This window comes from Lathamus discolor, chromosome 2 (genome assembly GCF_037157495.1).
Source record: "Lathamus discolor isolate bLatDis1 chromosome 2, bLatDis1.hap1, whole genome shotgun sequence".
Lineage (NCBI taxonomy): Eukaryota > Metazoa > Chordata > Aves > Psittaciformes > Psittacidae > Lathamus > Lathamus discolor.
In genome coordinates, this window is record NC_088885.1 from 79,516,617 (window position 1) to 79,534,429 (window position 17,813).

Below are 17,813 nucleotides of genomic sequence, written 5' to 3' on the forward strand. Positions count from 1 at the left end.
ATTTTTTTTTCACAGATGTGCTATGCATTGCATTACGTATGTGTCCAGGGACAGCCAAAGCTAATGAACTTCATTGTCTTACCTTGAAAGAGTAAAAATGTATCACGGTAGATATATTTTTCAACTCCAAATCATTTCATATGCAATAGTAAAAAGAGATTCCCCACACCCTCTGGCATTTTGCTGCTTTCCTTCTATCTCCAGATGGTGTGTTCACGTGCTAGTACAGTATGTTACTTAAATGCTGACTTGCTCATCTGCCAAAAGGTTGCACTTATGTGGTGGTCATTTCTGTTCCTACTGACAGTTACAGATCTGGGGAAATGGAAGCATGACAGCAGTTGGTCACATTAGGAACTCATACCAGGCATGACAGGGGTTTTGCCTTTCTTTTTTAATTGTATTTGACTTAATAGTTCACAGCTGAAAACAAACCTAACAAGAGCCAGTTATCTATCTATTCCTGTGTTAGATTTTCTAATAACAAAATATTTTTCATTGTTAGTTTCATTCTGATTCTCAAATACATTTTTCAGACCCTGTTTTAAGAAAATTTAGCTTTCTTTTTGGGTTTTTTTTGAAGACTTTTTTACAACCAGAGAAAGTCCCTTATGATGCTTTTTAGATAGAGCAATACTGACATCCATTGGTTTAATCTTATGTGACTTCGTTAAATCTCTCCTAACCAGTGTACACATAACCCTCTACAGTATCACAATGAAAGGATTGGACTTGATATGATCCAAGAAGGATTGTGCTAAGTCCAATTTTCGGTATTAGAAACATGAAACCAACACAGATTAACTTGATGAAAAGAAACACATTGCAAAATGTGAAGTACAAATACAGCAACTGAAATAAAATAAAAATGGGCATCACAAGTATCGACTGGGGAAAAAATATTAATGAGGGATTACTAACGCTGTTTTTTTCAGATAACCTCTGGAAATGTGAATGCCTAATATTAAATGAACCTGTCATTTTATATTAATCATAAAACTGGTGATGCACGAGTTAAAATGTAATCTAATAGCATAGGCACTTCAGTGAAGGAAACAAGTACTCAGGGGTTTCATCTGAGCAGCCTGAGGCTGTAATTTAACTTGGCACCATGATTTTATATATATATGTGTAAATTGTATGAACACTGCTGTAAGATCACTGGTAGTATAGGAAAGTGGTTATATTTAATCAAGAAAAACCACAAAAAGTGGTGGTGTTTTCAGTATTTATTATTACGACAAGCTAAGCAGATGAGGCTGATTGCCTTAGACTTCAAAACCACAGAACCATTCTGCCAGCGAAGGGAGGAATGCAGGCTTTGACAAAAAACCCTCGGTTTTCTGTACCCTCCCACCGCATTCACTTGCAAATCACTGTGTGCTTGGAAAAGCCTGCGCTTCCGTAGTCTCCAACCTTCCCAGGGTAAGTGCGGCGGCTCAGTCAGCAGCGTATGTTCGCTTTCCCGCTCTCGTACTCGGAAGGAGAGTGTGTGTATGTGTGCGAGTGTGCGTGTCTGGGCATGCTGCGTGTGTATGGTGGTGGTGGTGGTGTGTCTTTTTTTCTTCCTAATCAGGAGCTCCGAATGAAAGCCTGTCGGGAGAGAGCTCCCTCTTAGCTTTGATTCCCGGCTGTCCAGAGTTATGTGATGCTGGGAGAAAAAGCCTGAGTTAGATCCAAGTAGGATCATTCTGAGAAAATAACTGGAGGAAACAAGACAAAAATTACAAAAATAATAAAAAAAAAAGGAGCCTAATAGCTCGTTTTTCAGTTTGATTCGGGTGGATACTACTTCACTTTCTCAGAAGCAGAATAAAAGGTAGGAGCCTTTCTTAATTTGATTTTCTTAAGCTTTTTGTAGTTGCTGCTGTTATTATTATGATAGCATGAACAGTATGGTGTTTAATTCAAAGCATAGAATTGTGCTGCTATATACAACTTTTTTACATTTTATGAAAATGCTTCGGGAGTAAGGAGGCAAGGGATAGGAAATAAGTGCTATGTATTGTCTCCTCAAAGTAAACTGTTATCATATTTATTCAAGATTGAAACACTAAGCATTTTTATATATATATATATATATATATTTGTTGGTTTGTGGTGTTTTTTTTTTTTTTTTTTGTTTGTTTTTCTTTTCCCTCCTAGTACACAAGCTAGCTTTTGAGCAGCAGTTCCCATCTGTATTCAGTTCTTGCAAATTCAGTAGGGGGGGAACAATACCACTAGAACTGAAAAAACCCCACAATGTTTCATAGTCTGTTACGAGCACAGCACGAATCATGCAGATACGTGCCCTTACTTTCTGTATACCTGTGCAAGTCTGTTGCAGCTTTCACTGCTATTTATTCTGCCCTGAATCGAATTTCAGGATAATTATACCCATTCAGGGCAAATGCTTCTTATGAAGGAAATCCCTGGGGAAAGGCATAGCAGGGAGCATACAGGAGATACGTAAAATTTCTGTACATCGCGATGTACACACAAATGGGAAAAATATTGCCAGGTTTGAGATTTCAGTAAAAGGGAGGTGGGGGAGGGAAGGGAAAAGGTGGAAGGAGGAAAAATTTAATCTGCACCAGTGTGAGCATTTATTGTCAGTGCTGCAATAAAATCCATATTTGATGTGCTATTAAATTCATGCAGCACAATGCAAGGCTAAATCCATGTTCCCAACTACTATTGATGGCATTGTCAGGTGCATTAGAAATTTGCATTCGGCTAATACTGTACATTATACTAGTTGCAGCTGTAAAAATCTAACAGTCCTTCAGTTTAAGAGAATGTATCTGCACGTGCAATCAGTGACAAATAGCAACCAGCATTTTAAAACTGACCTATCATCTCTGTTGCTTCCACACAAATGGAGCTGTTGCCTGTAATCTTCATCTTTCATTTCAGTAAAAGCCTCTGTATTACCCCAATCGCACACCCATTGCTTTTAAGGTATTTTTTGAATTATACAACTTGTTGTGTGTGCATGTGCATACATGATGTGTGAATGTGTGCACAGTGTAAGGAAGCAGGCTTGGAAAAAATTACAGGGTTTTTTTGTGGTTGGGTTTTTTTTTAAGCTAGTAGGCTTTACATTTACATGGTGATATTACTGGAGGGGGAAAGCCCGGAGTGGAAGACAGGAACATTCTTCTGAATCTCTAAATCCTTTTAAAACCTGCCATTTACTAGGAATATTATGAGTCTGATGTAAGCATTTATTGATTTTCCAGTTACTCAAACTTTTATGTTAATTGGTTACTTTTTGGATGTAATAGCAGACTGCTATTTTAGAGGAGAAGATGAAAGAATGAACTTAAGAGAACTGGGAAAGGCAAGTTGAAAAGACAAGCTTTCTTTCTCAAAAGTTGAAAACCAGCTTTTTTTGGAGTCAGTATGGGCTTACCTCAAGAGAGGAGTACTTCTTACATTATAAACTGGTAATCTAGTTTGTATCTGAGGGAATCTTCTCATATTTCTAAATAGTTAAATGAAAGTATGAATGAAGAGGTCATTGCTGTAGCAGTTTCTGTTAATTTTAATTTAGCTTTATGTCTGTGTTTTCTTCGTGTGGTGTCAAGATGATTCTGTACACTAAATAGGAACTTTGTAATGTTTGAAGAATGATTACAATACAAGTATTTTAACTTGAAATTATATTTATAATGCTTTGTGACAGTTTATGGAAAAGTAAATAGAAAAATATCTCTGAAAGGGACTGTGCATAAGATCTTATACATTCATAAATTCTCTTGTTGCTTTGTATTAGAGTAAATGAATGTAGATATACTAAAACTTTGCTCTTGCATGTTCTCAATAAACAAAGGATCTGTGAAGAAACTGGTGAAATACTGAAATATGCTCACAATAGACACTGTGGTTACTGTTCTTTTCTGTGCCTAGCTGTAGTTGAAAAATGCATAAAAATAGTGTTGTATGTCAAAGCAAATGAGCTCATAGTTAACTAAATGTAGAGATATATTAATGAGATACATATCTATACATGCACACTTGTATACAAGTTTCAGCCAAGTAATATAAGGTACATTTTCATTGTTAAATAATTAAATGTAAGAGGCGGAAAAGATTAATTTGAAAATAATATCTACCTCTGATTCTGAAAAAGTAATTTCCTGATCTCAACGTGATTTTTCCAGAAAAAAGTGAGTGAAAGAGAACCTGTCTCATCTGGATAATTCTGTGCAGGTGACTTAGTTTCTATGGCTGTTAACCATATTTACAGCCAGAGTGCAGGGCGAAGTGATTTTATGCCTTGTCACACCACTAGGTTGCACTAGTGCAGGGGGTCAAATTCAGGTTGAAATACTGTTGAATGGTAGCAATGATATGAAGTTTCTAACTTAGCATAATATTATTTTTAATTGTCATTAGTATCACTTGAAACCAGTTGTAATTGGACTTCACAGTACATCATTGTTCATAGACGTGAAAAAATCTGTTGTACAGTTAATTCTTTCATATTATGTGATAGACAGAAATGGAAGGAAAATACTTATTATGATTTGGGTAGTATATAAGAGCTTAAAAAACATTTTGTGAGTGCCTTAAGTGAACCACGTAAATATATATTCTGTATTATCATTGTAATGGCTATGGGCTTTTTTATAACATACTCACTGATGTATCATTTATTGTAAAAGAGGAAAACTGAAACTCAGAAATAAAACTTCCTTTCTTATGAGCAGTTTAAATATGCCAAAGTAAAACATTATGAAGGGTGACTTCACTGCACATAAGGATGCCATACCATAGCACATTCTCAATTACTCTGAATAGTATGCAATTATCAATAAAAGCTCATGCAGACTAAAGGTACAGTTCACTAAAACCTTGGTTGACAACACACATGCTGCCCATCCTGCTGTACCCTCAAACACCTGCTTTTTGAAGACAAAAACTAAAAACAAACTACCACCACCACAGGGAAAAAAAAAACCCAAACCAACAAAGCCAAACAAAAAAACCAACACAAGAACAACAAAAACACAACCCAAGAACAGTAAACAAACAAAAACCACAACCCTAAATCATACTTCCTCTACCATTCAATTTCTGGAAAAACTTGAAAGCAAGAAAATGGTCTTCTGAATTTTGGCTTGAACTAAATGTTCCTTAAATCTTTCTTCAGGCCTAGAGGAACTCCTGTGTTGCATCCTTTTTCCTCCCTAAATTTACAGCTCTTCAGCTTTGAGTCTTTGGCATGGTGACTTCCCTAACTTGCCTGTTTTTGTTGGCCAGCAGCTCTACAACAGAGCAAAAGAAAATAATCCTCATCTCTGGGAGCTGAGTTTGTTACAGTTATCAGGCTGTATTACTACACACAGGAAAAGAAACCAAGTTGGCTGAGCACTGGTGTTACCTTTGTTCTGTTTTCAGCTGATGGGAAGCCAGAACACTACCCAGGTAGAGAGCTGTAGAGCTTATAGGTTGCTTACTAGTTTATAAGTCTAATTTTTAGTTTGTGGAGGATCTGCCAAAAATCTGCCAGTTGGAGCTCTATATGTATTTCTTTGTACAAGCAGTCTTCCTGATTACTAAATGTCAGAGCCAGTTACTTCAAGTGTATGCGTGCAGTAGGGGCAAAACAGGGAAAACCTTTGTCATGTGCAGGGATTGCATTCTAGCAAGCAGAATACAATTTCTCCTTTAATTTATATCAACTTTTTATTACTTCACTTTAAGCTCCTACTACCATTTCTTGCCTTTACTTATATAGAGTAGATAATATCTATCACTTTTTTGATAAAGAAGCTTGTCCAACAGGAGGGATAAAGCTCTAGCAGTATCTCAGAGGTACTCCCCAGCTTGTACTGTCACAGGGCATCTGATCTTGGATATAAACTCAAGTCTGCTAGTTGGAAGTGTGAAGTACTCTCTCTGTATCAACAGTCTGCATCAGGGGAATACAGAGACTTAGGAAGCTAACAGGCTATAATGAAAAGCAACATGACAGGTGTCCTTTTTAATATTGTTCCCACATGCACATCATTCTTCACATGATGTTTTTTTATTTATTTGTAACTTCACTATGGTATCTATGAATTGTAACTCAGAGTGAACTTTGAGTCATATTTCAAAGAGTAAGACATCATGTAAAGAAGAGAGCGTGTGTGTCTGTAAAGATGACAATTTAAAAAATGTATTGAAAATAGGTATTTCCAGAATTCTGTTTCTCAAAACCTAGAACTGTGTGAGGAAAGAAAAAAAATTTCTTATGAAGAAGTGCATAATATGCGAGACATATATGTATGGTTTATGATTTTTCTGTTAATACTCCATCACCTGCCACATTACAGATTGGATGTATTGTATTCAGTGCTTTGCATTACTGCATAAAGAACATGATGTACCACCCCTTAGCCAAGTCATATCATGATCCTTAAAAATGAATACAATCCTCTTGAACTCTGGAATGCTATAATATCCAGTTTTTTAAGACATAAAGAATAGATACTAATGTAGTTTTCAGTTCTATAATCAAGGCTCAAATTGTGGTGTCCAATGGGACTGTTAATTTTTTTTTCTCAAAATTAACTTAAAAATATATGTGACTGAACTGTTACTGTGTTCTTGTGTCTACTACACTTCAGTTGTTCACATGATATTTATACCTGTTTAATGAATGAAAAGATTATCTTATTAATTGTTATGCTATCCTAATAGTAAGCACAAATAAAGCAGTGATATGCCTATGTCTAGGAAACTTAGATGCTATACATTCTGTCACTGGTTCCTTTGAGTATCACAGGTCCACACCTGATTTTTACTTCCACTAGAATCAAGAGAGTTTTGTATGTAGAATTTCTTGAAAATGTTTCACGTTTTACACATAAGACAAAATACATGCACAAAATCTTTGAGTTTGTAAATGAAGGTAAGAAAAGAGGTAGGAACCTAGAATATTTGTAATTATTTGCGGTAATATTCGCAACAGAGGAAGGATGTCAAGTTTATCCTGCTTCTAAGATTTCTAAGAAAAAGTATCCCATAAATGCATATATTTCTTTCTCCTACAAATAGTTATCTGCCATCTTTTCCATGCCTTTTGTATAGTGAATGGAATTGGAACCATAAGTGCACATAATGTTCAAGATACAAGACTTGGTCAGTATCAGTAATGTTGCTGTGTTCGTAGTGTTATCACCCATACCTCTGTCCCTTGTCCTGGGGCAGTTTTAGGGCCAAAGCTCCTGGAGCCCTGCAGAGGTCTTCGTACTGATACTGCTACCACAGATGAAGTCTCCTAAAAAGGGATCTGGACACCCTTTTGAAAATAGGTTATGAAAGGCAGGAAAAAAAGCGACCACTTCCTATGTCATGACATTGAAATTTCCTTGACTCTGTCACATGGTTTATTAGGTGTAGTATTTTTTCTTCTTGATATAGTTATCATTCTCATAATGTTCTTTTAATGATACTGTCCTTCATTAGACCTTAAAATGGTGTCAGATATGGCCTTGAGAGGCATATAGGCTTCAATTATGAATTGGGACTGTACTGTCATATTTTCTCCATATATCTTTCCATGTTTTTGGTAGAAAAAGAAAGTGGAGAAATGTGTACCTAACCTTCTTTTAGTCTTGTTTGAAAGCTGTAGATAGTATTACTGTATTTAATTTGAAATAAAAAGGGCTTCTTCCAATCTTCAGATGGTTTTCTCTATTTTTTTTTTAAAATACACACACTTATAATCATGTTTTCATGTTTTATTCTTTATTAGAGAAATATCTGAGCCTAAACTTATCAGACAGGGTATGAATCTAGAAGTTTCTATATGGGTTCATTTCTGTTTCATGGTTTCATGATACTTAAGATTTCTTGAAGACCTGTAGATATATTTTATCTGTGTGTCACCCAAAAAGTAGTTAAAAGTAGACTGAAATGTCATTGATTTCTCTGCATTGAAGATTTTAATACATTCATTAGAAGTGTACATATGCTAATCAGTTGAGCAACATTTAATTCTTAATGTGGTTTTGGGATGGTTTTGTGTTTTCTTTTAATGTTCAGAATACTCAGAAGATGTCCTGGATTTTCAGTACAACTATCAGTTAGAAATAATTGCAAAAAAATATACCCCCAAAATAGAAAGAATAAATAAAAACCCCAAACCAAAACCAAAACAAAACACAAAGCACAAACCCCTCAGTCCCCAACAGAATGTTTTTAAAATAAAAAAAAATCCTGAACCATTTTGAAGCAGGAGGCTGACAATATTTCTGCTTTTATTTTCTTTCCACCTGTAAGAATAATTTTTAATAACAAATTGCGCAAATAACCTTCCACAAAAAAATTTACGTCATGCTATAATTCATATTTTCATTAACAATATAGAAGACTTCTGATTTTGGTTTTTTTTTCATTTGGTAGGGATTGGAGGGCTGGAGTGTCTCCTATGAAGATAGGCTGGGATAGTTGGGCTTGTTCAACCTGGAAAAGAAAAGTCTCAAAAGAGACTTTATAACAGTCTTCTGATACCTAAAAACGGACTGCAAGAATGCTGGAGAGGGACTTTTTACAAGGACATGTAATGATTATGACAAGGGGGAATGGTTTTACACAGAAAGAAGGTAGGTTTAGATTAGACATGAAAAAGCAGTTCTTTATGTGAGGCCCTGGAACAGGTTTCCCAGAGAGGTTGTGGCTGTCCCATCCCTAGAAATTTTCAAGGCTAGGTTGGCTGGGGCTTTGAGCAACCTGGTCTAACATGGAAGGGTTGTTAGAACTAGATGATCTTTAAAGTCCCTTCCAACCAAAAAACATTTTATGATTCTATGATTTTTGCATGTCAGTACTGTTGTATTTTTTATTCTTTTTTTTTCTTTTTTTTTCATTATAATCTTTATCCTGCAAAGAAAGCTATGTAGAGATACTAGCCTGCCCTCATCCCTTTCTGCTAAAAATGAAACCAAGACTAATTAATCATGGTAACCAACCCTTGGCTCATCTAGTAATAGATTACAGTTAAAACCACATGATTTAAAGCAACAACAAAAAAACTCAAAAAACCCAAAACAACAAAAAGCTCCCCCCGCAACAGTAAGATCTATAACATCAGAATCTATAAAATCTCTGTCATAGAATAAGGGGAGTTTCAGCAGTGATCAACAGCAGTCAACCATTTTATCAACAGTCTTTAACCAAAATAGTGCTGTATTAAATGGTAAGTAATAATGTCATAGTGACATGTCACCATGTCATGGTAAGTAATAATGACATCAATTCATGAACAAGTTACTGGATGTACCCAGTCTTTTTTCAGCTATATGGAAAAAAAAAAAAAAAAAAAAAAGTTTTCCTTTCTAAGACTTGGAAGGCAAGACAACATTATGACATGAAAGATAGTTTGAGATCTGCTTAAGCATCCATACATCGCAGTTCCCTGCTGCTTCCCACTTCCCAAGGCTGAGTTTTAAATAGTATTTTTGTCTCCTATTCTGCTTCCTATTGGAATAGTTTCCTCAGGCTTTTGGCAGGAACCTGTAGTGTCATTAAAAGAGCAGGACATAGAACACTATCCTGAGTACCATCCTAGGGAAGTACGATTCTTTTCTCTCTGTTGGACAGAGTTTATTTCCGTCATTAGTGTACTGAGATATGTTCTTTCCCTCGAGTGAAAGTATTGTCAAGATATCACTGAAGCTGAAATCTTGATTGAAATGAGTGAACTGAGCCCTAGGCATATTAGATACATCTGGGTCTCTCCTAGACTTAATACTTGGGGGCATTTTATTGACAGTTTGTGCCTAAGATCTTAAAAGCATATGTATTATGTGTTACTAGATCTATTTTTTCCTAGTAGTTAAATCTGAATGGCAGATGTACAAATACGGACAGATGGATTTTCCCCTCTAACAGTATTCTTCATAAAATATATATTTTTGCATTGCTTGTAAGATTCCTTCAAATTTCTCTTCTTAAGTGGTTTCAAATGAAGTAGTGCCCTGATTTGAATGATTAATTTGAGAAAATGTTATTTAAGGTGGAAATGTACTACTTTTAAATTCATTTCTATTATTTAGGCTGTTTTTAAGCATTCTGAGGATCAGAAGAAACTGATGTTATTTCTAAAATTTAAATATATGTGTGAAATACATGTACAGAGTGGAAAACTGAGACAAATCTATCAACTTGATCTAGTGGAAGGTGTCCCTTCCCATGATAGGGGGTTAGAACTAGATGGTCTTTAAGGTCATTTCAAGCCAAAACCTTTCTACGATTCTGTGATTTCTGCTTTTTATCCTTGACTTGCTAGGTATCTGAACCCGCTCTGAAACGTGTGCTATTAGGAAATGTATCCTAATTGTGGCTTGTTTTCCTCTAGATTTTTATTTAAGGTCGAAGTAATGAGAGTTAGAAAAGAAAGATTAGCTAAGACATAGTCTATTGTAGTAACAATCCTATAAAAGTTCTGATAAGCCTAAATCTCCAAAAAGAATTTTGAAATCTGTGATGTGAATTAGAAGGGCCACTGGGCTTGAGCTATTCTAAATTGGATACCTAGAAGTTTGTGACATTGAAGGAGAAATCAGTTATTTAAGTTCTGAAATGCAAAGTTTTTTAAACGCATCCAGGGTTTTAAATTATCCTTGTTATACTAGAACAGACCTTACAAATAGGCATTTACAAATGTGTCTTTATAAAGTTTCCGTTTATAACAATACCACTTAGTTGAACACAAATGGTAAAGCTCAAAGCAGTTCAACTTTCTAAACCACAGGACCAAAAACCTGTGTTAACACAGCAATGCCTTCTTACTAAAGTTTGGTTTGACTACATTTAGGAGAGGAAATACCCACCTTTTCCTTCGTCCATGGCTGCAGCCATCAAAATCCAACTACTAAGTGCATATGTACATAGGGTTGGAGGTGTTTTGCCATTTGGACCATTTGTTAAAGCCAGGTTTAATGGAATTAAAGCAGCCTTAGGTGGATCAGTCCCACAGCTGCCAGTTAAATAGTTCCAGCTCAATCTCTGGAAAAGCACCCAGTCTTGTCTTACAGTTATAAATGACTGTGATGTAATTTTAGTGATTTGATTCTGGGTATGCCAGTTAGAGTCCATTTCTAGCTCTAGAATATTAAAATCCATCTTTCCAAAAAAGGGCACACAAGTAAAATCTTGATACCTCAGCACTAAAAAAAAAGAATTCCTGGGCTGGTTTAGAAGACATTTTATTATCGTTATAGTGGATTAAAAAAGGAGAATTGGTTATTGTGACAGTAACATGAAAAAATTCATGACATTATGTGGTGTTATAATGGCATGATGGCTGCAAACCCGAAAAGAGTATTTTAAAGAATTAAATTCAGTTCTATGCCAGTAAACAGAATTCATCTCAATGATTCTAATGCGTAATCAAGCACTGACTTGTCAAGGGTAATCCATTAGTGCTTTAAAATATATGAGCTAAAATGAAGTGCAGAACAAAATGCTTGAAGATAACATGTTTCTGTGCAATCAGAAATACTGGCAATGAAGATCTGGATAATGCTGATGTAAATAGTTCTTTTATAATTTTGACATTGTTCAGGGCCTTTTCTCTTTAAAGGAAACAGTTATAGTGACTTGAAGTTTGCTGGTGAATTAGTAGGTTTATATTCTGAGATGCTTAGTTTCTTTCTGGCTGAAGGCTGTGAACACTTTTCAAATGTTTTTGTTGTATTTTTTTGACAGATAAATGAAATGTAGTACATGAAATAATTGCCAGTGAAATAATTATGATTTGAAAATTTTCATCCCCCACAAGTCTTTGAAGTTTTGTTTTGGTTTTGTGCAGTTAGCACACTCTGACCTGTTCCTGTCATATGGTACTATTCTTTGAGAAGGATGAGGTTTTGTGGTGGGAATAAAAGAGCTTTCATTTGACAATGAGAGATTCTATAAGCTAGAAATATAATTTCGTCAGTATTTCACACCTTCTATACTACACAGCTCTTTTTGGAGTTCACTAAATTTGAGATAAACTTTTCTATTTTTTTCATTGCAGTTGGGAGATAAAATTAAGTGGTGTAAAAGAATAATTCTTAATGTGTAAGTTGTAGAACTTTGATAAATTTTCCTTTAGGAAAGACTGAAAATTGTTGATGAGTTTACAGTGTCTGCTTTAGTTTTTATTCATACATTTGCACATGTTCTTACTCCCGTGTTCTGAAAGGAGATATATCATTCTAAATGCTCATTGCTTGTTCATTGCAATTTGTAGGAAACTTAAGCTTTAGTAAAACATTTATTTTCTCCATATTCATTAAATCTGGTAAGCCTCTGCATTTCAGCAGTTTGTCAAAGTAAGCAGAATGATGTTCATAACTTGCTAACCAAATAGAAAGTCAAATGTATAACATTCCCTGAAAATTTTGTTCGTTGTTTCAGATGGGAACCTAGGAATGCAGATATTCTTAATCTTTTAGTGCCATCTTGTGGCAAAAGGATAATTATATTAAGCCAGGAGGTACCCTCTTTTCTAGCCCAGTTTCTATGCCTACCAGCAAAATATCTTGCTTTGGTGATGGGTATATATGTCTGAATTTTTATAGTGACTGTAAAGCAGTGAACCAAGTCATGTGCAGGAGAAAGCTCTCTCTGGTTGCTGCTTCATCTTCTTCTGTTTTTTTTTTAGTCTTTTCAAGTGCATTACTATATTGATTTGAGAAATCTTACAAAAAATTTGCTATAATTGCCACATAGAAATAGATTTTCAGTCTGTAATGCATTAGATCTCTGTAGAATATTTAAATACTTAACTAGTTTGAGGTAATTGTCAATAGATTGTTATTAGTTTGTTAAATCTTTGCAGAATACTTTAATACTTAGCTATCTCAAGGCAATATTCACGTCAACATTCTGTGATGTTTAACAGAAAGCCAAGGTCTGTGCTAGCATTCTTGTTTTTCATTTTATTTTCTAGTTTTGGCTTGGGAAAATTCATACCAGCCTGCATCCAACAAAACAATAATAGCACAGGAATGCTGTTTATTTTACTGATAATTTCACTGGGACTCAGCAAGATGAGTGATTTTGTTTCTGCACTAAATGAATACTAGTTTGATACCTTGGTTTTTGAAGGTAATGCTTGTAGATACCTGCAATCAGTACAGATAGTCCGTATTTGTTTACTTATTTATCTCTGACTTCCAGTCATGCTGAAGTTTCTAGATGCCAAAATACTACTCCCTGTCAATAGCTGGAAAGAAAATCAAGATGTCAGTCCTGCTTTTACTGAAGCCAGTTGTTCTCATTCTTTCAAAAGGAAGGATGATTTTTTTTTTTTTTTTTTTTTTAAGACATTTATTGTAGTCTGGTCCAAATAACATCCAAATGTTTTGTAGTCAATTGCAAAGATCAATTGCAAATTATAGCTTTGTGAGTTGTAATAACACCCTTTTTCAGACAAGGGGTATGCAAGTGTATAAAAATTAAAAGTGCTGTTACCTCAGAGCTGGAACACAGACTGAAATTTTGAATTTCAGTCCTGTACTATAGCCACAAAAGACACACACACTCACACACACAAATACAGTATTTTTGACAGTATATCCTCCCAGCTGCAGGAGGAAATGCTATGAATCAAAATGAGTATCAAAGAAGAACCGTTAAAAATCTCATCTTTCAAATGGAAGTAGTATTCCAACTGAATACTCTTGAAATGTCAGATACTTCCATCACTTCCTTTACACATGGTCAATACTGCCTTGTTGTGTCTTGCATGCTTTCTAGACTTATACAGAAAATAAAAATATAAGGATGTTAAACCAAAATATGTGTTAATATATGTATTAAAATGTTTGTCACTTGAATGTGATTTTTAATAAGCAGTCTCTATCTGAGCATACAGTTGTATGCTGTGCCACCTCCTGACTGCAACAAGTCTGTCAACAGCTGAAGCATTCCTTTTGGATGGTTAGAGATTGTGTGAGTTCTCTGATTAGCGTTAACTGGGTTAGGTAGAGAAAAAACTCCATTGCCTATCAACAGGAATGGAAAGATGAATCATAGCACGAAGGTAATAACATACAGAATTTAAGCAGTTTTGTGCATGTATGTGATGATGTGATTGTTAAGAGTTTTTCCTTCTAATCCCAGTCAGATTCTCTTGACACAAGCAATCCAGGAGGTTCCTCAATTGTGTGGAAGACAACTTCTTTCTGCAAGTAATAGAGGAGCCGACAAGGAGAGGTGCCATGCTTGACCTTGTGCTCACAAACAGGGAAGAGCTTGTTGCAAATGTGACGCTATAGGGCTGCTTTGGATGCAGTGATCATGAGATGATCGAATTCGAGATCCTTGGGACAGTGAGAAGAGCATGCAGCAAGCTCACTGCCCTGGACTGCAAGAGAGCAGATTTGGCCTCTTCAGGAGCCTGCTTAGTAAGGTTCCATGGGATATAGCCCTGGAGGGCAGGGGGGCCCAAGACTGTTGGTTGATATTCAAGGATCACCTGCTACAAGCTCAGAAGTGCTGCATCCCAACTAGAAGGAAGTGCAGCAGGAGGGCCAGGAGACCTCCTTGGATGGATAAGGAGCTGCTGACGAAACTTTGAAGGAAGAAAGAGGCTTATAAAAGGTGGAAGTGAGGACAGGTGGCCTGGAAAGAATACAGGGATGTTGTCCGGGAAGCTAGGGACCAGCTTAGGAAAGCTAAGGCCCGGTTAGAATTAAACTTGGCTAGGGATGTTAAGCATAAAAGGAAGGGATTCTATTGGTACGAAGCGAATAAAAGACAGACTAGGGACAGCATAGGCCCCCTGGGAAGCTATCAGGAGAACTGGCTACCCTGGATTTGGAGAAGGCTGAGGTTCTGAATTACTTCTTTGCCTCGGTCTTCAGGGGCAAATGCTCTGACCACACCACCCAAGTCTTAGAAGGCAGATGCAGGGACTGTGAGAATGAAGACCTTAGGCACACTATAGGAGAGAATCTGGTTGAAGACCATCTTAAGAACCTGAACTTACACAAGTCCATGGGACCTGATGAAATCCATCCGTGGGTCCTGAAGCAGCTGGCAAATGAAGTTGCTAATCCACTGGCCATCATATTTGAAAGGTCATGGCTGTCAGGTGAAGTTCCCAATGACTGGAAAAAGGGAAATATAACCCCCATTTTCAAGAAGGGGAAAATGGATGACCTGGAGAATTACAGAGCAGTCAGTCTCACCTCTGTGCCTGGTAAAATCTTGGAGCAGATTCTCCTGGAAGTCATGCTGAGGCATATGAAAAACAACAAGGTGCTTGGTGACAGCCAGCATGGCTTCACTAAGGGGAAATCCTGCCTGATGAATTTGGTGGCCTTCTATGATGGGGTTACGGAACTGATGGACAGCAATAGAGCAGTTGATGTCATCTACCTGGACATGTGCAAAAAGTTTGACACTGTCCCACACGACATCCTTGTCTCTAAATTGGAGAGATATCAATTTGATGGATGGACCACTCGGTGGATAAAGAACTGGCTGGATGGTCGCATGCGAGGAGTTGTGGTCAATGGCTCAATGTCCTGCTGGAGACCAGTAGAGTGTGGTGTCCCTCAGGTATCGGTGTTGGGACTGGTCTTGTTTTAACATCTTTCTCGGTGACATGGACAGTGGGATTGAATGCGCTCTCAGCAAGTTTGTCGATGACATCAAGCTGTGTGGTTTGGTTTATACGTTGGAGGGAAGGGATGCTGTCCAGAGGGACCTTGACATGCTTTTAAGGTTGGCTGATGCCAACCTGATGAAGTTTAACCATGCCGAATGCAAGGTACTTCTGGATTGGAGCACTCCCAGGCAGAGCTGCAGGTTGGGCAGAGAAGAGATTCAGAGCGGCCCTGCGGAGAAGGACTTGGGGGTGTTCGTCGATGAGAAAATGAACATGAGCCAGCTTCAGTGTGCGCTCACAGCCCAGAAAGCCAACCAAATCCTGGGCTGCATCAAAAGGAGCGTGACCAGCAGCTCAAAGGAGGTGATCCTGCCCCTCTACTCTGCTCTCGTGAGACCTCACTTGGAGTATTGTGTGCAGTTGTAGTGTCCTCAAGATAAAAAGGACATGGAACTGTTGGAACAAGTCCAGAGGAGGGCCACGAGGATGATCAAGGGACTGGAGCACCTCCTGTATGAAGTCAGGCTGAGAAAGTTGGGTCTGTTGAGCCTGGAGAATAGAAGGCTGCATGGAGACCTCATAGCAGCCTTCCCTATAAGGATGCTGGGGAGGGACTCTTCATTAGGGACTGTAGTGATAGGACAAGGGGTGATGGGTTAAAACTTAAACAGGGGAAGTTTAGATTGGTTATAAGGAAGAAATTCTTTCCTGTTAGGGTGGTGTGGCACTGGAATCAGTTGCCCAGGGAGGTTGTGAATGCTCCATCCCTGGCAGCATTCAGGGCTAGGTTGGACGAAGCCTTGGGTGGCATACTTTAGTGTGAGGTGTCCCTGCCCATGGCAGGGAGGTTGGAACTAGATGATCTTAAGGTCCTTTCCAACCCTAACTATTCTATAATTCTGTGACACCTAACATACTTGAAAGCTTCTCTCTGTATCTTTTGGTGCCTTCTATAGTACACTTTGCCCACAAGATTAAAGTGGATGGAGAATTAAAGAAAGAATTGCAATTGCCCATTCCAGTGAATTAACATGGTATTCCCTTACAAGGAAGGCCAGCCTAAATATGTGACATTGTCTTTTTGATAGAAAGGCATGAAGCATAAGGCATGAAGCATAAGGCATGACTCTAAATAGTATTTATGTAAATAAAGTTATATTATGATGTATATAATAATAAATCCAAAATATCATTTGTAGCTTTTTCAATCCATATAAAATCAGTTTCTATATCATTCTATGATCTTTCTAGGCCTAACAGAGACATTTTCTGTAACTACAGTTCCTGGGCCTGGTAGACTGTAAATTTTCTTACATTGGAAAGTATAGACAGTATTTAGTCATTAAACAGTATTTTCTGTCATTTCCAAATAATCTGTGAATGGTCTGTAAAAATGACATTTTAAAAATCTTTCTAGAGAGTTGTTTACCAAAATTGCATCTTCTTAACATCTTATTCTAGATGAATGCGCATTTGTGCATGCCTTGCACTGTAATTTTCATGTGGCTACATTTAACGTAAACTGAATGCAGAATATTTTAAAGACTATTGGAGAGGGGAAAAGTAGAACTCTGTTAAATATAGTAAAGATTTTTAAAATTCAGTTTATGTTTTTTTTTTAATGTATTTACTTATAAAAACTGTAAGTAAGGCAGGCAGCATGTTTCACCTGAAAAGTGGAAAGAGATAGACAACAAATCAAGCACATATGCAGAAAAATGATGTAGCACATCAGAAGTTACCAAAGAGAGAGTCTCCAATGAATAGTGGTTGTGTTTATGCAATGCAAAAAGCAGAAATGTAACTGTGATAAGTCAATGGATGTTGTGGAGGAACACAGTTTCTTGGGTTGATTGATGCACATACCTGAACCATTTCAGGAAATGAGTGAAGGCTTATTTGAACAGAAGAATTTTGAAACTTGGAGAGAAAGTGTTGTCAAGATTGTATCTCTTAATTCACATGAGAGCATACTGTGCCAGCCTTCAGAAAATGAAGGTGATACAGGGTTAACCAATGTACAAGGAGGGTAATACAGGGGAGTCCGACTAATATACAGGGGAGTGTATAAGGGGGTTAGAAGAATTTGCTTGCTTAAACAAAAGTATTGTCTGTTGTAAACACCTGTCATGCCTACTAAGCAAAACAAAGGCACAAACTACTGATAAGGGGAGAAGCAGATGCTTGGTTCTATTGATAAGCAACTATTGATAAGGAAAAGCAGATG

The 17,813-nt window shown here is 37.0% G+C and overlaps 1 protein-coding gene across 2 annotated transcripts in view; it reads left to right on the forward strand.

Moving 5' to 3' along the window:
* The first annotated feature begins 1,417 nt into the window (after nucleotides 1-1,417).
* The window catches only part of CDH10 (cadherin 10), a 104,110-nt gene continuing 87,714 nt past the window's right edge, over nucleotides 1,418-17,813 (forward strand). For both annotated transcript variants that reach the window (XM_065667563.1, XM_065667564.1), the window contains exon 1: nucleotides 1,418-1,425. The gene's annotated coding sequence lies outside the window, so the exon portion shown is untranslated. The remainder of the gene's footprint in view (nucleotides 1,426-17,813) is intronic.